Genomic DNA, 11497 nt, shown 5'->3' with positions numbered 1-11497 from the left:
CTTTTTAAAGACCAGAGTATTCTTCGGTCATCCACACTTTATGACAGTCTAGTCTTCACACTTTCGAGTATTTTTAACTGTGGTTAGGCACAGATCAACACCTGATAGACCTGTTCTGGTTCTGCATTTAACATGTGGAAGTCCTGTTGCTTCACTTAGTCTGTTACATTTAACCCTTGTGTTCTGTTTAAACTGACAACCCTTTCATTATGTAACTGTTTTTGTTTTTGCTTCCATTTACTTCCATTATGATAATTAATTGATTATAAAGCCACGCATTCTTGAATGTTGGTGTTTTTCCCTGTTGGAAGAGGTCAAACTTTTAATTTTTACTGTCGATCATCAGTTGGCACCATTAACACTTTAAATAAGCCTATTCAAAACAAAGTTGGAGTTATACATGTTTTTATGTTATTATATGTTTACTATGCTCTGAGAGCTGAGCTGCTTATTTTTAATTTTTCAAATATTTTTTATAACTTTTTGCACTGCAACTTATGATCAACAGTAAAATTTAAAAAATGTAATCTCTTCCCAACAGGAAAAACCCTAAACTATAAAGAATGCTTGATTATATGATGTCATGATTTTGCAATAAAAAAACCGTCATTATAATGTGTCAATGGGGCAAAAAAAGCCACAAACATAATGAAAGAGTGGTAAATTTGCCCAAAGTGTATTGTTGATTTTTTTAAAAGCATTTTCCTAAAATATGTGTCAAAATTTGTGACCAAATGAAGACTCAAAATCATCCTTGACTGGATGAAAACATCCCATAGAAGACATAAGGGTTAAGGGATACTTCACCCAAGAATGAAATTTTTTTTCACCATTTACTCAAACTCAAATGGTTCTAAACCCGCTTGAGTTTCTGTCTTATGTTGAACATGAAACTAGATATTCTGTAGAATGTTGGAAACCAGCAGCCATTGACATCAATGGAAGGAACAAAAAAATGCCATTTATTCCCCTCAACATTATTTGATACATCACTTGTGTTAAGCAGAAGAAATAAACTGGAACAAATGGAGGATGAGTACATGATGGCAGAATTTTTATGTTAGGATGAACTAATTCTTTAAAATAAACCTTTTTTGACTGTACTAGTAAATATTATTATATAAAAGTGATCTAACAATGAACAGCTTGTAGTTTTTTTTTTATTTTATTAACAGTTTGATTGTAACAAAATGATTGCTCAATGTTACTGTTGGTTCAACTAATATTAACTAATTGACATTAAAATCTACCATTCATTCATTTTCCTTTGGCTTAAATCCCTTTATTCATCAGGGTTTGCCACAGCGGAATGAACCACCAACTTGTCCAGCATATGTTTTACACAGCAGATGCCCTTTTAGCTGCAACCCAGTTTTGGGAAACATTCATACACACTCATTCACACACATACACTACAGACAAATTAGGTTGTTCAATTCAGCTGTAATGCATATATTTGGGCTGTGGGGGAAACAGGAGCACCTGGAAGAAACCCACGCCAACAGAGAGAGAACATGCAAACTCCACACAGAAACACTAACTGACCCAGCCGAACCAGCGACCTTCTTGCTGTGAGGCAACAGTGCTAACCACTGAGCCAATGTGTCACCTAATATGTACCGATGTATTAAGAAAATAAAATGTAAAAAATAAAATCTTGAGCGATGAATCCTAACCACTTTCTATTATGTTGAACTTTTGCATTGTAGACAATCATGCTGATGAAAATTACATGGGACAGTGTGAGGACCATTGTGAGATGCAGAAACCCGAATTAAACTTTCAGCTTTTCATTGCACTCAGTTGTTCATAAAACTAAACTCACACATGCATTTTGAATTGGTTTTAGCTTTAATCTTCAACTTCAATCATGAAACTGTTTTTTGTTTCACAGTCGAGACAGAAACAAGAAGCAACACCGAAGTGAAATAGTCAACTTTCAAAAATGGCAAAAAAAACAACAACAACAGTGTTTTCAATCTCTTATATGAGTGTACAAACTACATTGTTTTTTAACTCATATTATTTGGAGTAAAAAGCTGAGATTTTTTTTTTTTATTTACATGTCAAGTATATGACATGTATATATATATATATTAGTTGGAGTGGCTGATTGTATATGGACACTAACATACACCTAAAAAAAAAAAAAAAAAAAAGTATACTTTGTGCTGTAGGCTGTAACTTTTAAGCACACCCTCTTGAGGCTGATAAATACCAATAGTGTTCTGGACTATGTGGCCTGGACTTTCACTGATTCAGTTTCAGCTGAACTCCAATCTAAACACGCAGAAGGAGACACTGGTAGCTGCGGTACGAAAACAGCCTGTTCCTGTCACACTGAGATGAGGTGATAATTTTAGGGCCTGCTGAAAGAATCCGGATAGTCAGGGCTTAAGCTTTGCAATAGAAATGTGATCCAGCGTCACGATTACGCCTCAGTGCCACTCTGAGAAAACAACTCAAACATAACTTGACTCGCTCAAAAAATGTTTCTCTGCTTGCTGTGTTTAGTGACCCATTGCAAGGTCAAGAACACAAGAAAACAGAGTTGTCCCAAAGGATGACAAGCTGACAGAAAATGTATCACTCTTGTGAAAAATGTCTGTATGAACCAGTATAAAGACTGATTATCTTAGCCAAAATATACATAGATCAATGATAGATGATGAGGATGTCTGAGGAATGTTATACAAAAGGTCCTACTAAATTAACATGGAAAATACTAAAGATTTTGATCATTTGTTAATCTTTAGTTTCATCATTACCAAAAGTCTGTTTTATTATTTATTATATTATTTAATGGAACTAAGTTAAAGGTGCAGTAGGTGGTTGTCTTTAGAAACATATTTTGTTGTTCTGGTTGATAGTCTCTTCACATTCCAATTGTAATGATTAAGGTAAATTCTAAATGTATACATATGTATTTTTATATTCTGGGCATAAGGCTTAAAAAAAATCTTCATCCAATTAAACTTTGTCAGGCAGACAATTCCCATAGGGGACGTGGTGGCGCAAAAGGTTGTGCTGTCGTCTCACAGCAAGAAGGTGACTGGTTCGAGCCTCGGCTGGGTCAGTTGGCATTTCTGTGTGGTGTTTGCATGTACTCTCTGCGTGGGTTCCCTCCGGGTTCTCTGGTTTCCCTCACAGTCGAAGACATACGGTACAGATGAATTGGGTAGGCTAAATTGTCCAAAGTGTATGAGTGTGTATGGATGTTTCCCAGAGATGGGTTACAGCTGGAAGTGCATCTGCTGCATAAAACATGTGCTGGATCAGTTGGCGGTTCATTCCGCTGTGGCGACCCCGTATTAATAAAGGGATTAAGTCAAAAAGAAAATGAATGAATGAATGAATGAACAATTCCTATAATTCTGATAAGTAGTACAAACTGTCAGCTGTAAAAAAAAATAATAATAATAATTTTCTTGTTTATTTCTGGCTGCTGGAGTATCGGAAAAAAACTCAAATAACGGCTGTTAAATTTCAAAATTTACTGTAAAATAACAGACATTAAATGACAGGAATTTACTCAAATTTTAATTTCTGTAATTCAACCTCAGTTATTTTACAGTAAATTTCTTATGGTTAAATTTCTTAATTTCTCTATAGTTATTTTGCACCCCAGTTGCCGTAAATAAATCTTAAGTTCCGAATTTTTTTCACAGTGTACATCTGCAGCCGTTCACACGGATCCACTGTTTGTGCGTGCACCACATTCATGTGCACAAGGCAGAGAGAGTGAAAGCAGTAAACAAATGCTGAATCAAAAATTTTACATTTTCAAGCTGGAGGAAGGATGACACCATGGCTGAAGCATTTCTTTTAGACGAGTAATGTTATGTTTTAAATCTAATTTAGTCATGCAAAGTTTCTATAGATTTTGTTGTTTTACGAATAGGTTATATGCACAGAAGTGTTGTTCAGCCACTGAAATCTTCCAGCGAACGATTGATGAGACTATTTTCAGTTTCATAAGGGACCTTTTACAGCATCGATAATGTACATTTTTCTTTCGTTTAACAAAAAACATCTGTAAATAGCGCTATTCGGCCTAGCCTGCTTACTGAGATGATGTTGTTTTTATATTAACGTTGATTCATTTTTGAACAATGACAGCCTGTGACGCGCTCCCTATATTGTTTAACGTGACCATGCTACTCTGAATATTCGGTCTGAAATAGCATGTAAGTATGGCTCAGTAATAAGTGTAATTCCTGCACCCCACCGGCCAAACACTAAGTATACAGTAGTGGCTTTAGGACAAAGCGCGTGAGAGAGTGAGACCAGCGATCCTTGCAATAAATATAGCACATTATGACAAGTTTTGCTTGCTACAAAATTTAAAATGTGCTAGATAAAATACAATTTTTTGTTCAGAATTGTAGTATTATAAAGTACTTTAAAGTTTTCTAACTGGTGAATGACATGGTCTAGTGCAGGGGTGCCCAAACGTTTTCTTAAGAAAGGCCAAAAACAAAACTTGACTTGGGTCTCTGGACTGAAGTAAATTGTATGACAATAAATTTGCCATGGGTAATTTCCTAATTTATTTGCTAATTTTTAAAAACAACTAAAAATGTTGCTTTAAAACATTAATTAATGATGCAGTATTAGTTTTAGCGTTTTTAGTGAACATATTCAAGTAAAAACAATCACATTTATAACACAATAGAGTTCAATGCTGATTACACTAGTCGAGCTGCTCCTGCCTTTGCCTTGATTTGCTCACCAATGTCTTGTGCATTGTCCTCTATCTGACAGTATTTATGTTTTAAAGTCTGATTCAATTACAACATTTAACTGAAAGCTTTCATTTTAGTTGGCTTTTTTGATGCTCCTCAATAAATCAGAGAAACTTAAGTTTATATTAAATTTGAAATTATGATTTCTGTCAAAAGCCCCAATTCATCCCAATTAACTCCCCATCATTCTCCCTCTCTTTTCGGATAGGATGGCAGGCCAAACCAACTGTTACCATGGGCCAACTTTTTCCCACAGGCTCTACTTTGGCCATCTCTGGTCAAGAGGGTTGTCATCTTTAAGGTGCCCGTTTGTGATTTAAGTTGGCTTAGCTTTGGGCGGCAGGTGAGAGACTGTGTTTCAAAGACATTATGCTAACGGATAGCATTTAGGCACATCACCTACTGCGCCTTTAACATCAACAAACAATGAACAGTTGTATGTCTATTGGCTAATATTAACAATCATCTTTGAATGCTAGAACAAATGTATTGATGTTTTTATAACATGAACAACCTGTACTACTAAACCTTACTGGAAAATGTTAGTGTACTAAATTTTTATTATTCATTGCATTTTTTAAGTAGTTTTTAGTTCTGGTTGAGTTTTAGATTATTATTATTAGAATTATTGTTGTTGTTAAAAATAACAATAATGATAATAATAATATAAATCCCCATTTTTTATACAATGAAAAATATAGATGACATTTTTCTTTTTAGCCTTTGTAAATTTCTTTCTTTATTGCAATCTCCAGATAGTTTTGGGCCATAAAATAGTTTTTATTGTTTGAATTGATCTCAAAATTATTCATAGGCCACTATAGATATTCAAAACACTTATCATAGGAATAACACCAAAAATATTATCTCGTCATTTACCCATATAAGATCCTAATAATATAATTACAGAACATTTCTTATTTTAATCATGACATTTAGATATTTCCACTCTCAAGGATGCAGTGGGAGGCAAAAAACCCCATTTGAATGACAAAGCTGAATTTGTGCAATCCTAAACATGCTGGCCTTACTGGCAAGTGGGGCATGATTTCCTTTTTAAATGGTCAAGTTTCCTTAAGCAACGAGTTCCTCTTTTATCTGCGCCTGTGTTATATATTTATAGTTATTTAGTCAGAGACAATAGTGCCGTTCACCGTGTACAAAGCTCACGATGCCCCATAGAGGATATTAACTCATGCCTTTCGCTTCACTCTGGAACTCGATCAGGGCGTGAAGAAACAGAAAGTAGTTCTTCGCATAAACATTTAGACAAGTGTCTTCTTCAGCATGAAAAACAGCTGGACGCCTCTTCATCAGAGCTGTGGGCAGGAGCAGGGCATTGTGGGTCAGGCTTTCAGAGAGGGACAGCAGTGGGATTGGGAAATGTAGGGAGGAGATCGAGTGGGAAGAAGAACTGATTCAAACGCAAAGCCACAAGAATGGCGATGTGAAACAGATGAACGTCAAAAGCACCCTCGATCCCTGGAAAACCTTTTTTTTTCTTTCCTTGAGACAATGAGACAGACAGATGGACAGGTGCATTGTGGGCCATTGACATCCCACAGTAATGGAAGATTCCACATGGTGACTCACTGAATGAGTCAATATTGATGATTGATTTATGTTTAATCGAAATTTGGCTAAAAAATACAGAAATGGAGCACCAGCTATATGAAGGAAGTGAGCATGCTTAGTTTGTCGATAAGCTTTTCTTAGAACCTCTTTGAACCTGTTAAGATTATCTTTTGAAGAGGATGTGCACTAAATCATGCCACCAACATCCTTCTCGAATTTAAAAAGATAGTTCACCTAGAAATGAAAATTCTGTCATTATTTATTCTTGCTCCGTTCACTTGAAAACAAATGAATATATGATGAAGAACCAGCAACCATTAACATCTATTGTAATTTTGTTTTCCTACAATGGATTTTAATGGCTCCTAGTTACCATCATTCTTCAAAATATCTTCTTTTGTGTTCAGCAGAGCTCATAAAGGCTAGAGGGAGAGTACTTTTTCAGTTTTGGGTAAACTATCCCATTAATTTGAGATTTTGAAGAAGAAAAACTCTTAGGAAAAGCTCTAATTTTGCTATTTAAACATTTCAAGTGTCGGTTGGTTCCTTCTGTACTCTATGGGCAGCTTTGGTTTTTCGGCTCTGGCTGAGTGGGGTTTCCTGAAACTGAGAGGAATATTTCCTTTGGACACGTTTATAAAGCATGGTCAGACTCGGAGTATATTGTTCCACATTTTTTACGCCGTATCTCAAGTTTTATTTCTCTTCTTAGGGCTTGTGATGAGAACATGCAAGGTGACCAGAGGGTTAATCGTTAAAAGATGCCAATAAAAAAAATCTAATCACCTCCATCATATTTTAAAGAAAAAAAAGAGAATATTAAAGTCAGTACAAGTTAGGCTCAATCAAGAAATCAACTGCAGTAAAGGGATAGTTTACCGGAAACTGATGATTACTGATCATTTACTTTCCCTTCTCTTGTCACAAACCTGTTTGAATATAGAACACAAAGCAAGATATATTGAAGAAATCTGGAAACCTCTAACCACTGACTTCTCTATTTATTTACTATGGAGGTAAATAAATATTTTTTCCTACTATGAAGGTCAATGGTTACTGGCTTTGGTCTTTCTTCAAAATATTTTCTTTAGCGTTTAACAAAATAAATAAACTCAAAGGTTTGGAACCACTTGGGGAGTAAATTGTGAGTTTTTGAATATTTTTTTTCTTTTTTAAATATTTCCCAAATTATTTTTAACAGAGCAAGGAAATTTTCACAGTATGTCTGATCATATTTTTTCTTTTGGAGAAAGTCTTATTTGCTTTATTTTGGATAGTCTACAGCAGTGTTTCTCAACTGGTGGGTCCGGTGTGGGATCAAAAAAACAACAAAAGTTTAATATTTAACTTATTTTGCTTATATCGGACTTTTATTTTGAAATGCACGTGCGACAACCATACCGTTTGACATGTGAAATTGCAGCGCAAGTACGACCCCAAATATGTAAAGTGTGGATTTACATAAATTGACGACAAAAAAAGGCTTGAAACCTCAGTGTGTCGTATGTAGTGAGGTGCTCTCACAAGACAGCATGAAACCTTCTAAATTAAGAAACCAAACATACCAGTTGCAAGGAAAACCTTTGGACTATTTTCTAAGACGACTCCAATAGCTGAGGGCATCACAAAAGTGCCGAACATCTTCATGTTCAAAACTAGTACAAGTACATCTTACTGGCTCAGTGTAGCGAAGGCCAAGAAAGCCCACACAAAAGCAGAAGAGCCAATAACTGGTGATTATTATAAAAATGGTTATGATTATTTTAATAATCTAACTTTAATTTGCATGGTTTCTGTTCAGTTCAACCAGATCAGTGTTAGTGTTTTATTAACAGTTCAGTTTAGTTAATGGTAACTGAACTTTTCCTCACCCTAACCACTGTTTACTTGACGTTTTAACTCTGTAATATTTCTATAATTTGATAGATTTTGTTAAATGACAGCAGTAGGATATTGTTTATTTGTAAGTCTTGGTGATTTTCTTATGATTTATCTGCCACTAGTTGTGTTTGTTAACAAATAAACACAAATGAATTATAATTCCTAAAATTATATTATAGTTCCTAAAAATTTGGGTCACGGCTTGATGACCATGTGAAAATATGGGTCTCATGGCCAAACCAGTTGAGAACCCCTGGTCTACAGAACAAACCACTGTTATACAATATCTTGCCTAATAACAATAACTATTAACTAGTTAACCTAAATTAACCTAGTTAGGCATTAAAATGTCACTTTAAGCTGTATAGAAGTGTCTGGAAAAATGAGTCGGTTATTAGAAATGATTTATTAAAACTATTATGTTTAGAAATGTGTTGAAGAAATCTCTCTGTTAAACAAAAAAACTCTCTGGAAAAAAATAAACAGGGGGGCTAATAATTCAGAGGGCTAGTAAATCTGACTTCAACTGTATGTGTGCGTGTGTTATTTTAATACATGCACTAAACTTAAATATTTAATATATTTAATGCACTTGTTTTATGCAGAATTGTATAAATGTACCTGAAAATTGTTAGTTAATTTATTTTTTGTTCTGTGTTTAGGTAAAGCTATTTTTACTCAGTATGATTAAAATGATCACTTTTGAATAATTACCATTAACCAAAAAAGGAGCATTTTAATTTTTTCTTTGGTTGTTTGCTTTTGTTTAGTTTTTAATATACAGAATTATTAGAATATAATACACAGAATTATTAGCCCCGTTTATTGTTTTCCCCAATTTCTGTTTAACTGAGAGAAGATTTTCTCAACATATTTCTAAACATTATAGTTTTAATAGGTATTTCTAATACCTGATTTCTTTTATGTTTGCCATGATGACAGTAATTATTTTATTAGATAATTTTTCAAGACACTTCTATACAGCTTGGTGACATTTAAAGGGTAAACTGGGTTAATTAGGTTAAATAGGCAAATTAGAGTAATTAGGCAAATCATTGTATAACGATGATTTGTTCTGCAGACAATCGGAAAAAAAATATAGCTTAAAGGGGCTAATAATTTTTACCCAACAATTATAATTTAAAAATTAAACACTGCTTTTATTCTAGCTGAAATGAAACAAATAAGACTTTCTCTGTTAAACATAATTCAGGAAATATTTAAGAAAGGAAAAAAAATCAAAGGGGGGCTAATAATTCTGACTTCAACTTTATATCCATATCTTTTTATTATGTATCATTTGTAAATGCAGCAAGAATATTGTTCTAAAAAAAAAAGAAATGTCTGTAAAGTGTTGAATTTCAGTGTGTACAAAGTGAAAATAAAATCTTACTTAAAAAGTAAAACAATTTTATGAGGTTTCAAAATGTAAAATAAATCTTGTTATTTTTGAGAATTTTTTTAATAAAATAACTAAAAAGTATTAAGTTTTAGACATGTTTACATTAATTTTTAGACAACATAAAAACCAGTGTTTTAACTTTAGAAATCAATATTTAAATAACCCTAATTTTCTGAGATGACCGAGATGAAAAATAACAGTTTTAAAATGGTTTCTTAATTTTTTCATAGCTCGGGGAAACTGCAAAATGTTCACGTATTTAGGAAATTCACGTAGAATGCATCTTTGCACCAAACAACTCAAACGCATCGCTCAGGAATGGTTTAACAGACATGTCATTTCATGTATGAGCGCATGCAGATTTTTTTGTTTGTTTTGATTAGTGTTGATTTCAAATGCAATAAATCTGTTATTGTAAAACTTGTAGTGACGTTGCCATAATGTTTGGTGTGTGCGCCTAAATTTTGGCTTGTGTGCCTAAATTTTTGAAGTTAGGAGCACCGTCGCTATACCAAGAAAAAAGGTTAACTTCGAGCCCTGTAGCTGTATGAAAATGGTTTTTTTTTTTTTGGTTCTTCATAAAGGATTTATATGCCCCTAATAAATCTTTTTATGTATTGTTTGACCCTGTAAAGCTGTTAAAATAATTAGTAAGCTGTCTAAATAACCATTGTGCAACCATGTTACAATGTCACACCTTAAACCTCCAAAACTAGTTGTATATATTCAAACTTTATTTGTGGCTTCACTATTAATGTGATTAATCTTAACATTTACAGATTGATCCTATTTTTGCTTTTTGCAAAGTAAATTATTGTTTTAAGAAAAGGGAGGACAAATTAATAATAATAATTGTGGTAACCAGCATCATTGCATTATTGAGCTTAATTTGTTCTGAACCCAAAATATTTCTTTGAGGACCACAAATCAGGGCTGGAGGTCTACAGTCTACTTTTCCATAGATAGACAATGGCTGCAGGCCACCAGACGAACCTGCTCTGTTCTCTCTCACCCTGCATTGCGTTCTCTGTCTCTCTCTATCATCATCTGCCTATCTGCTTTTGAGCAGAACCATACTAAACATCCTGCTCGCTGCTACTACAGAGTCAAAAGTTCATTTCCCCAGCTCCACTTTAGTCCTTTGTAACCGCTCCATTAACAGAAGCACTTTTCATACGTTTCAGATAGCTGGAGCATACAAAAATACTAGCAAACACATCACCCATCCCATGACCTGGACTCACACACCTCTGAAATCTTAATATTTCGTTTTCTTTTTTGCTTTTAGAAGCCAAATGGAAAACGTCTCCTCTTGTTTTGTCAGTCAGAGAGCAGGAAAAGAGAGAGCGATAGATTTTCGATGAGAGCGAGCTAATGAATGGTGGAGAAGGGGAGTGTAAGATTTATTTTCCCACCACCGAAATCCACTTCAAACGGCCTGTCACATCTCCTCAGCGCGTATTAATATGTCTGCGGTCAAACTTTTAACTGTTATGATAGCTGCAATATTGTTCTGTGCCTGGAGTCAGAAGATTTGTATTCCGTTTACGCTCTGGGTTTCGTTTGGATACAAACAAACCACTGTGCCCAGACTGTTTTCATGTGTTGTGCAAAATTAAGTCGAGAGGAATTTCTGGATCTCGGCTGTCCACTTAAGAGTGTTGGGAAATTTCAGCATCTGTCTCGCCCCAAACAAGCTGGTTTTCATGCGTGTGGTTTAATAGTACATGTATACAAAACCTCACTGGGAGTCTAATCCTGCCTCTCGGCAAAAAGGTCAGCTGAAGTTTCTGCAGGCCCGCCCAGAACAAATGGGTCAATCAACTTCAGAAACTATGCTTCCCTCCTTACCAACTCGGCCAAGTGTTTATCATTGCGAGCGAATTATTGATAA

At 34.6% G+C, this 11497-nt stretch overlaps 1 long non-coding RNA gene across 1 annotated transcript; it reads left to right on the top strand.

Annotated features, from left to right (window-relative positions):
* Positions 1-1124: 1124 nt before the first annotated feature.
* Positions 1125-11034, top strand: LOC147840653 (uncharacterized). The gene is made up of 3 exons (XR_015509521.1): positions 1125-2617; positions 3564-7771; positions 7852-11034. It is a non-coding gene; the product is annotated as an uncharacterized LOC147840653 (long non-coding RNA).
* Positions 11035-11497: the final 463 nt, after the last annotated feature.

Source organism: Danio rerio, chromosome 15, assembly GCF_052040795.2.
Source record: "Danio rerio strain M-AB ecotype USA chromosome 15, GRCz13ab, whole genome shotgun sequence".
Taxonomy (NCBI): Eukaryota; Metazoa; Chordata; class Actinopteri; order Cypriniformes; family Danionidae; genus Danio; species Danio rerio.
The sequence above is the reverse complement of the archived record's forward strand: the minus strand, read 5'-3'. Positions and strand labels throughout refer to the sequence as shown.